Source organism: Pinus tabuliformis, chromosome 8, assembly GCF_031772625.1.
Source record: "Pinus tabuliformis cultivar Carrire ecotype Pingquan chromosome 8, CPIR1, whole genome shotgun sequence".
Taxonomy (NCBI): Eukaryota; Viridiplantae; Streptophyta; class Pinopsida; order Pinales; family Pinaceae; genus Pinus; species Pinus tabuliformis.
In genome coordinates, this window is record NC_142294.1 from 1907868854 (window position 1) to 1907880309 (window position 11456).

General features: G+C 35.3%; 1 pseudogene; it reads left to right on the forward strand.

The window, feature by feature from the left end:
- The first annotated feature begins 1561 nt into the window (after nt 1–1561).
- On the forward strand, nt 1562–2406 carry LOC149244063 (phospho-2-dehydro-3-deoxyheptonate aldolase 1, chloroplastic-like; annotated as a pseudogene).
- The last annotated feature ends 9050 nt before the right edge of the window (nt 2407–11456 follow it).

The window sequence follows — 11456 nt, forward strand, 5'->3', positions numbered from 1 at the left end:
ATTTCTTATTACATGTTGGAAAGCGTGAATCCATGCTCCATTCATGATTGGTGGTAGGAATGTTAGCTGATATCTAGATATAATTTTCCTACAAGGCATTTGGCTGATTCCTTGGTACAATTTTCAAGGTATTTTGAATGAAGTTTAGGCCCAAATTTATTCAGACTAAATATTAGTATGATTTCAACTATGGAAAAAGGATGTTTTCAAGTTGCTTATTTGAAGACATCGAAAAATCAATGTTTCTTGATAATCAGGGCAGCAAGACCTTTTCTTATTAATTCATTATTTTAAGTAGTTTTTTGGCATACCAGATGGCTCAAATATGTCATATAATATTTTTATAATTGTTAAGGAATATACTTGCATTCATTGCATTTGGATTCTAATATTTTCTATTATGAAGCTTGTCTTGGAGTGTCATTTGCTTTGATCGTTTCAGGATGGATATTGGGCATTTGTTATTTATGAACTTGTTCTCTTAGCTGGGATTTTTATGACTTATTACATATATGATTATACAACATGATCACCTGAAATGTTCTTGTAAGGAGTAAACAATAAGGTATGAAATGGAATCAACAAAAATGGAAAAGGAAAGCACAGAGAACCAAAGACTATAATTGGGATTCTATGAGAGACATCCAAGCAAGCCTTGGTTTAAATTCATAAATATCTTAAACAAGTGAGATCTAGGAAACTAACCGGGAGCCTGACCAATCCCAAATCAAGAAAAATACAATGTTACTTGTAGAAGGTTCAAATTGTGGAATAAAACACATAGCAACATGGAATAGTGATTTGATCTCATTTCAAGGAGAAACTTATGGTTGGTGAGGAAAATAGTATAAATTTTCCCATAACATAATCTTTTACTTGTGTTGTGACTTTCATGGTGGTTCTGACTTTGAGATTTAAAGGCATATATGCCATTGTGCAAAACTAGTGTATTAATGGAAAACTATTACTTGTTTTGTAGGATGGATGGTATTTTTTCTTTTTGATAGGTAAATGGTCGTCTTGTTTTCTTTTTCACAGTGAGTTATGTTGTCAACTTAGATGCCACAGCTGGGGGGTATCTATTCTGTCAAATTTCTCACTGCATGAACCTGGTTGTATCCATTGATTCTTGTAAAATCATGAGTTATTTGTCCCTAGAACTTGCATCCAGTCTTGGTCGTAGGAAACAATTTTTTTTCTTCCCTGCAGAGTTTTGAGTCTGGTTCACTGTCATGGTAAGTGCTCCAACTTACCAATTAGATCAATGGCGAAATGGAAATTGGTGGGTGATCATCCATAATGAAAAACTATTTTAATTTTGTCATACGTTGATTTGATTATCAGTAGTTTTGTGAACAACTAGCATAGTGAAGTTGACTCTATGAAGAGTGTTTTTATATTTTTTGGAGTATATTGCCAATTTCTTGGAGGCATTGAAAGTGAATGAAGCACGAACAAACCACTATGTTTTCAAGGAATCATGGACAGTTTGCAATGTTCAAGAAGAGTTTGCTTTGGTGCAAGGTTGAATTTGCAGTGGTAATAGAGGCTTAGTCTAACAATGATTTTTCTTCTGTCTAAGGTGGGGTGAATGGTTGGGCAGTTTGCTAAACCCAGATCAGATGATTTTGAAACTGTGGATGGTGTGAAACTACCAAGTTACAGAGGAGATAATATTAACGGTGATACTTTCAACCTGAAAGCTCAACAGCCAGATCCTCAAAGGATGGTTCGTGCTTTTTGCCAAGCTGCTGCAACCCTCAACCTTATTTGGGTGTTTGCAACAGGAGGTTATGCAGCAATGCAATGTGTTATTCAGTGGAATTTGGATTTCACCTCTAACAGCAAGCAAGGGGAGAAGTAAGCTTTTCACCAGGCCTTGCAAAGCTTTCGAAATTCATTTGCAATTTTTCATTCTTGGTCTTTTATTAAGAATTACAAAGATTTTTTGAATTCATCTATATATTCTTGTTCTCTGTTCTTGATAATGTGTATGTGTTTCAGGTATATATGGAGCTTTCCCATCATGTCGATGAAGCTCTCAGATTCATGTCTACCTGTGGCCTTATAGTTGACCATCCCGTTATGAATTCCACTGAATTATGGACATCCCATGAATGCTTGCTACTCCCATATGAGCAAGCAATGACTGGGGAAGATTCCACTTATAGACTATGGTATGATTTCTCTACTCATATATTGTGGGTTGGTGAATGCACCAGGCAGCCTGATGGTGCACATATTGAGTTCTTGAGAGGTGTCGCTAATCCTTTGGATCTCAAGGTACCAAAATTTCAATTCCCGTACCTTTTCGTGTTTGTTCTGTTATGGAAAACCTTAAGGTTTACTACTTCGAAACTGGTAGAAACAGAAAGAACCTTTTGGACTGAAGACACATCCATTTGATGTTATCTGGGTAAGCCATGCTTAAGCTTTCAATAAAGATGAAGTATATCCCAATAGCTATTAATTTTTCTAGTGGCATGTTAACTAGTAAATATTAGATTTGGAAATTGACCTTACATATAATTGTTTTCACATCCTACCCCTTTATGTTAACACTGTAAACATAGCCACATTTAAAAAAAAATGAATTTGCAATCGCTACATTACATTGATTGATTTCATTTTCTTTTTGCCTTATATTTTTAAATTGCCTTCTTTTTAAAGTTGGATGAATCTTTTGGGGATTAGTTTAGTCTGTACTTGCTATACAAAAGTTATGTCAGTTTTTCTTTATTCACTTTGCATGCCTATGGTCCTTTCATATGAATTTAATCCAAGATTGGAATTGTCACTAAATATGTTAAAAATGTCAATAATGTATTCAGGTTATGCTTTTAAAAAAATTCCCTCCTTATGAGTGGTATGTTCATCCTTCTATGTCACTCAGATTTATGAGGCACTTGTGGCTGATATATGAATGGTTGCTTCTATTTCTGTAGGTATTATAGTATGGTTACCGGTATCCTCCATGGTACAAACTATAGAGTAGGAGAATGAAGATTATATGCTAAGGAAGTATGAATTCAAGCAATATTGATTATTTATATTAGTTTATTGATGAGATATTTAAACCTAAGCTACTAATATTTGAATTTGTAATGTTGATTTAATTGGCAGAGAAGCTACTAAAAATCTATGTTATGATAATAATCATTCCATTCTTCACTTAATATATTGTTGGACAGCTTCAAGGTCAACATTATCCTATTCTTTACTCTCAATGTAAAGCGGTTGTATAATAACTACTGCACATAGGTTTCATTTTGGTCAAGTTATTTAGTCAATTGACATTTTGCATTCAAATGACTCTATTCTTGTTTCTTGCATGTGTATTTTGGAACTACCAGTACTAAGAAATAGTTGTTTTAACCTTTTCATCGATTTGAAGTCATTTCATTTATTTAATTTCTAAATAACTGAGACCTTTCTTGATCAATTTCTTCTATTGAGATTCAATATGTTAGTGGTGTTTCCCATGTTCTTTCTCAAAGATGATGCATTTTTCATAGATTTGGTAAGGAAATTGCATAGGATATTTGATGGTATGATATTTAAGTATTGCAAATTCCATGATGAATGAAAGATATCATAGAACACTATTTCATTATGAAAGCTTGTTACAGGCGAGGAAAGGGGTCTATTAGGTCAACCATAAATAAATTTGGGTAAAATGTCAATGAAGAGAACTTAACAATCATGGGGATAGAGGTACTGTAATGGGGATATTCAATAATTGTTTATGTTGTATCTTTTGATATCTCTGTGATGGAGATATGATAATATTCACAAACCATTTTTAAATAGTTATGTACTCTGCAATTATGATCTACCCTTTCATATGTGGCATGGTATAAGATTTAGCATGTTGACCTCTTTAATGTAGGGTTTGCCTATTGTGTTACTGGTTACTTGCATTTCCATGGGCATATTTTCTTGAATATCTAACAAATTGTCTAGGTTGAGACTACTGGATCATGCAATTTGTTGTATCGTGTAAGCTAGTTGAGACTGATGATAACTTGAATTAGTTACCAATTTATCGTAGAAGATGAGGTCGATTGCTTACCTTTCAAATTATGAATGGGATGATTGTTTTCATCTTGATGCTTAACATAGTAATGATAACTTGAAGGATGGTGGTGAATTCTTGTTGTGAGTCCATTGTGAAGAATGTTCACAATTTGTGATTAAGAATATTATGCACTTCTTAATTGCAATTTTCATTTGAACTAAAGCTTCCAGTAACTTTTAATTTACCAATGTAGCATGGACATCATAAGAAACATTCACAATAGAATATGAAGAACAATTTGGTACCTACTTCATATGCATTAAAAATTGCTTCTACTACTTAATGTGATTTGCAAGCATATTCTTAGTTAGATATCCAATATATCTAAAACCAAATTTTCATTTTATTTTTTAGCACTATTATATGTTATAGTATCCTACCTCATTTTATGGTTAGAATTGAAACCAAAATATGTATTGTGCAATGAAATTAATACTAACATGTAATATGATTTTTTTTCAAGAATGATATAGGTAATGACCCCAGAGATGATGATCCAGACTATGTTGAACATACATCAGATATAGGAGACAATGATGATGATGGTGGTGATATCATTGGTGATGATGATGTGGATGAAATTGATCAGGATGGTCAGGATGATGATCTTGTTAATGATCATGAGGATGATCTTGATTATGATCTTGGTGGTGCAACTAGCTAGTGATATCTTGATGATCTTGGAAATTCCTATTTTTAGATGGATGTTGTGAATTTACCTTAGAATAATGATATCTATTTACGATAGAATAATGATATCTATTTACGATAGATAATGATATCTATGAAACATTTTGATTTGGATATCATACATTAAATTTTAGTTGATTTGATTAAAGATGACGATGATATTATCATTATTATCTTGTTACTTTATAGATATATACTGAGAATTATCAACATTATTTTGATGAAGAATTATTATGTATGATGATATTACTATCTTTGGATGGATGTTGTGAATTTACCTTAGAATAATGATATTCATGAAATATTTTGATCTGGTAATCACATATTTGAATTTTCGTTGATTTGATTGAAGAAGATGATGATATTACTAGTATTATCTTGTTACTTTATTTATATGTTGAAAATTGTCAATTTTTTCTGATGGAGAATCATTATGTATGATGCTATTACTATTTTTGGGTGAATTTTTAAATTAGACTTGGAATAATGATATTTGTGATTGGTATTGATTTAATAGTCATATATGTATATTGAAAATTGTTAATGATTTTTTGATGGAGAATTATTTTATATGATGATAATTCTATTTTTTGGATGGATGTTGTCAATTTCCCTTAAATTTCTTTACAAACACTATGTTATCAATTTGAATTGTCATATTTTCTTTAATGATATTTAGAAACTGTAATATATTTCACTATGTAATTGAAATTAGTAAAATTAACCCATAAATGGGGTCATAAATGGAAATAACAATACACTCTAAACAAGAAGCCAAATGTGGATGTAAATGTGGTGTAACCATGGATACAAAATTGAGAGTAGAATTGAATGTTAAACTAGGCATCAAAACAAGATGTAAATAAGGACACAAAAAGGGTTATAAACTAGAAGTAAAAAAGGGTGTAACACTAGACATAAAGAAGGGAAACAAACATGGCATACAAAAGGATACCAAACTAGGCACAAATAAGGACACGGAAATGAACACCAAACTAGAGGCAAAAAGGGAAAACAACTAGATGTAAAATTGGATTCAAAAGAGGATGCCAAGTTGGTTGCTAAAAATAAGAAAAAAATGATGCAAATTTAGATGCCACATGAGCATACAAAAAATGGTGCAAAATTGGGATGAAAAATTAGGCACAAAAGAGGATATGAAAAAGACACAAAAAGATGAAAAACGGGGATAAGAAAAGGGTGAAACCAAGAACACTATATTGGATTCCAAAAAGAATGCATAACTAGATGCAAATTTAGACTCAAACCTAGGCGCAAAATGAGATGCTAATGTGGACACAAAATGAGGCAGAAAAAAATGATGGAAATGTTGACGCCAAAAAAGATGCAAAATTAGACACCAAAAAGGATGCAAAAATGGATATAAAAAATGATGCAAAATTGGACACACAAGCAAAAACATAAAATGGTGCAAAAATGGGCATAAAAATGGCTCAAAATTGGAAGGAAAATGAGGAGCAATGTTGGATACAAAATGACATGCAAAAAGCGATGCAAAATTTGGTGGAAAAATAAATGAAAAAGTAGATGTAAAAAAATGTTAAAAATTCAATGTAACATTAGACACAAAATGAGATGCAAAGGTGGATGCAACACATGGCTCAACATAGGATACAAATCTAGATGAAAAGTTGGATGCTCAAAAGGATGTAAAATTGGAAGCGAGAAATGGTGTTAAAAATGATGCAACAAATGATGCAAAATATGGTGCAAAAAAGGGAGAAAAATCAAATGCAAAAGTAGATGCAAAAAGTGGTGCAAAAAAAGATGCACAAATGGACAAAAAAATTATGCAAAATTTGGTGTTAAATCATATTGAATATATGGTGCAAAATTGGATGCAAAAAATGGTGCAAAAATAGGTACAAAATTAGAAGAAAATTTTGATGTAATACTAGATGCAAAACTTTGCACAAATTGGATACAAAAAAAGGTGTTATCAAATGAAAAATATGGTGTAAAAATTTATGCAAATTATGGTGCAAAAATAGAAGCAAAACCTATCATAAAACTAGATGTAAATCTTGGTGCAAAATTGAAAGGAAAAATTGTTGTAAAACAATGTGCAAAACTAGATGCAGAAAGTGGTGAAAAATTAGACACAAAACATGGCACAAAACTAGATGCAAAATCTTATGCAAAAAAGGATGAAAATTTTGGTGTAAAAAAGGATGAAAAAACTGGCACAAAAAATACACTTTAAAAATTGTACACTAGAGTTAGATTTAGTGCCAGGCTTCTCATCCCAATTGGAAAAAAATGCACGAAAATATAGTGCTAAATCTGGCGCAAATTGCCTAATTTTTTGTAGTTAGAACCTTTTGGGAACTAACCAATTCCCAAAAATTCCATGTAACATCAACATGGATGTGTTACATGGAACTCTTACAACCTATCAAATAATATTATAGTAGGAAAATCCATCCACAAAATATGTAATCTTTAAATCATTAATCAAGACAAAAAGAACATACCAAAATCAAATCCAATCACAAGTCAATCTAGAAATAGAATTGGTCAATTCCCTTAAGGTTCTAATGGTAGAAAGGAAGTACGTCAAGACATTGGCAAAGGAGATGAGTGAACTAAAGGAGCACTCTAAAGGTACCAATAAGAAGGTTGAAGAATAAAACAATATCATCATCAACATGAATGTACAATTGGGGGAAGCGAGAAAAGTTGAAAAGGGAGTTGGACAAAAGCACCAAGCTAAAGGAAAGTTTGAAAGTCGAGATAGTTTCTCTATGAAAGGAATAATAGAGGAAGAATGTCCAAAAAAAATTTGTAAACAACATTAAAATTTTGGATGAAATTATCAATAGTCAAAGGTCACGTGATGACAAATCTAGATTATGATACAAGTCAAACGGTTCAAGCTCCATGATGAGAAAATAAGCCAAACAGAAGAGTCATACATGTATCATGAAGGATTCTATCGGGAAGGAGGAACGGATGCCCTCAAAAGTCAAGTCAAGAGAAGTCAAGTAGGATAATGTTGAATTAACAACCATTAGTGGAGAGAACTCAAGATGAAGGATTTTGAAGAGCTACACCACCTAGAAGATACCCTTCTCTTAAGTAACAAACTATATTTCTTGGTGTGTGTTATTCTTCTAACAATTTTCGACACAAAGTTGTGAATCACAATGCTTATGTTAAAAGCAAAAGCGATTATGGAATCTACTCTAAGAGCAATTATATCAAAAGGCTTTGTGAAGACTACAACTGAAACAAAAACATCTTTGGATCATTTATTAATGAAGTAGAATGCTACAAGTGTAACAACTTTGGACATATAACAAAATATTGCACATTTATAATTCCTCCAAAGGAGCCAAAACAAGGTTTTAGTAACCCTCCTAAAGAACCTTTAAGAATTTGGAAGAAGAAGGTTGAAAATAATGCAATTGTGTTACAATCCCAAAGTAATAAAGGTGGGTGGTAGGTTAATAATGATTGTTCAATGCACATGACAGGGGATCGAGAAAAAATTGTAGCCTTGCAAAAAGAGAGGGATGGAATGTTTTTGTTTGGAAATGACAACTCAACCATGATCTAAGGGAAGGGTATAGTCAAACTTGGAAGTGAGGATGACATGGTAGAAAATGTCCTTCTCAATGAAAATATGAACCATAAATTGCTAAGTGAGACAAATTTGTTACCAAGGGCACACACTTCGGTTCATGTAATGTCCCTTCCTAATTACTTTCCTAAGGTGAGAGGAAAAATTTTGTCAATTTTGGTCTAAGGCAATTTTTGGTGAAGAAAACTTAGGAAAAGTGAGTCGATGAACATCTTAGTGTTATGTGGGGGCCACTTACCCAGAAATAATATGCACCACATGGAAAGAAATTCAATTTTCCTAAGTGAGGTCAAAATTAGAGATGGGACACACATGAGACTAAAGTCTAGCAAGAATAAATAGGAGAAGAGAAGCATCATTTGGGGTTTTTGACAATTTGATAACTGATTATCACTCTAGTTGTTTAGCTGAGTTACAAGTGTTTTTTATCGCAAGGGCTTCCCAAGGAATGAAGCTCAACCTTTCTTCGGGGGACTTCGAGTGCCACCCTAAGAAGGATTTTCTCTTGTTGTGGAGGATTAGAGAGGAGCATCACACATGTACATGCTATTCTAGCTTAACTGGGACAAAACTGGAGAGGCCATGTAATCATTGGGAGGATTGGTGCCAAAATTTAGGGTCTATTGCTGTAGGGGTGTTCTTGTTCAGATTCTAGCCAAAGGAGGGAGATGTTGGTAGGAAAAAGGGAGTCCCTCACTGTTGTATGCATTGTTGAAGCTTGCTACCGTATTATCCCTCACAAGCCTATGAAATTCTCTTGAGCGATTGTTGTGTGGAGTGTTGGTTGGAGGATTTAGGGACTGAGATGCTAGGATTTCATTTGGAGGGAGATTCTAGGGTGATTGCTAGCATTTTTGGAGAATAAATTCATCCTTTTCTGATACAGGAGGAGCATTCTAGTATTTGAGGAGCACCAATCTATTTGGGGACAAATTTGGAGGGTTAAAACTAGAGAAAACCCTTTCGGGGTTTTTGATAAGGACCATATCCCCATTACAAAATTTTTTGGGAAATTTTGAGGGGCCAAATCATGGTGCCAAGTTAGCCAATAGTGTAGAAAAACTTGGTTAGCGTAGATTTCTAGAGGGACAAACTATTACAATAGTTGGGCATTGAGAAATAGATCACTTGGGGCTTGTAGCTTGTGTTGAGAAAGCCGAGGTGCACTCCTTCAAATTTTATTGTACTCTAGTAGTTCATTTATAATAAAATTTCCCATTTTGGGTGTTCCAGAGGATTTTTCTGCTCATGGGTGTTTGTTGAAATTTATTGTGCTATTATTTTTGTGCATGTCTTTGATTATATCTACAAAATTTCTATTTGGAATGTTACAGTTGCATTAGAGGATGTTCTTGGTCACGGTGGGGGATAGGAGCAGGTGATGCCACCTATATATAAAGGATTAGTTTTCCAGAGAGGGCACGGTAGAGGCATAGGCAATGGTTGAGGTAGAGAAGAAGGCCCAAATTTGTTTTCAAACACCAAGGTGGAGAATCATAGAGGTGGGATGGAAAATCAGGAGGACAATGAGAAGCCTAGGTAAATGGGCTAGGACCAAGTTTTGGAGGAGTTGTTGAGGATTAATCAGTAGATATTGAGGTAAGGGCAGCTCATGATGGACATGATGCAGCAGGTGATGGGGATGCAGATGAGTGGAAGGCTAGAGGGAGAGCCTTAAGGTGATGGGGGTTCCAGAGTAGGAGGGGGAAGTCGTACTTATCATCCCAACATACTACCAAGCATAGGTAGGTTGGCCATCCTCCTTTACCTTGTTTTGTGGATGAGCCAAACCTAGTTACAGATTTGGTCCACTAAATTGTGTCTAGTATTGATGAGTATAAGGGGTTGGATGCTTGAATTAAGAGGGTGATTTATTTTGGGGAATACATTCACCTCAAGGAGAGGCGTACCATAGGGGCTGGGGCCCACTATACAGGGGGAACATCCAACTAGGATGTGTAGAAGAGTGTAGGGAAGGTTACACACCCAAACTTTAATGGGTTAGAAAAGAGTTCAACTAGGGCATGGATCCCGAAGCTAGACACCTATTTCCACCTGAACCCCATGAGGGAAGTTGATGCTATACGGTTTTTTACTCTTCATTTGGAAGAGGATGCCCAAGAGTGGTGGTATCAAGGGATAATCACCTTGGGACACATCCATATCACCACTTACACAGATTTCACTTGGAGGCTACTGGAGAGATTTGAGAGGAAATAATCGAAGTTACATTTTAGGGATTTAGCCCATCTAAGATAGACTGGAAGTGTAGAGGCTTACGTTACGGAGTTCCAAATACTAGTAGTGATGGTGACATACATCCCAGAGGCCCGATTGATCATGCTATTTATGGAGGGGCTTATTGAGCCTTTGCATGGTTGGGTGAGGTCTTACACCCACATCACTTCTAGATGGTATCTTTAGGACCTTGGATATGATTGATGCAGTTCCCAAGACTCGGGCTTTCACTCCCACTGGACACCTGGCCCCACAGGGGAACCAAGACACTGGGCCACCTCAAAGGGATGAAGGATGTGGCGAGATGGATGATGACACCCAAAGAGACTCGAGGAGAAGGAGGAGGAGGTTGTACTTTATGTGCTAGGAGCCTTGGGAACCTGGGCACAAGTCCACCAAGGGCAAGGCCCATTTCATTGTGGTGTATTCATACAATGATCTAGATGAGGAGTCTGAGATGGGAGTCGAGCAGGGAGATGAGGGAGGATAGTCATCTGGAGGTCCACTACCACCACCACCTAGAGGAAGACCATTTTACCCATCAGGGGGAGTCCTTGCTTCACTTCTGCGAGTGCCAAAGTATTTGACACTTAGAATCCGGGGGACTGTATAGGGGCAATGAGTGTTAGTCCTAGTGGGCAGTGGGGCCACCCACAACTCTATTTATGCCCAAATCGTGGAGCATAGGGGCATTCAAACAGTGACATTTGAGGGGTTCTCCGTACTAGTGCCATACCATGCAGTTCATGAATAGGATGTTAGGTTGATTGTGAAGATGGGGGACTCCTCTCTCACTAATAACTTCTTTGTAGTTGATGTCCCAAACACCAACGTGGTGTTGGGTGT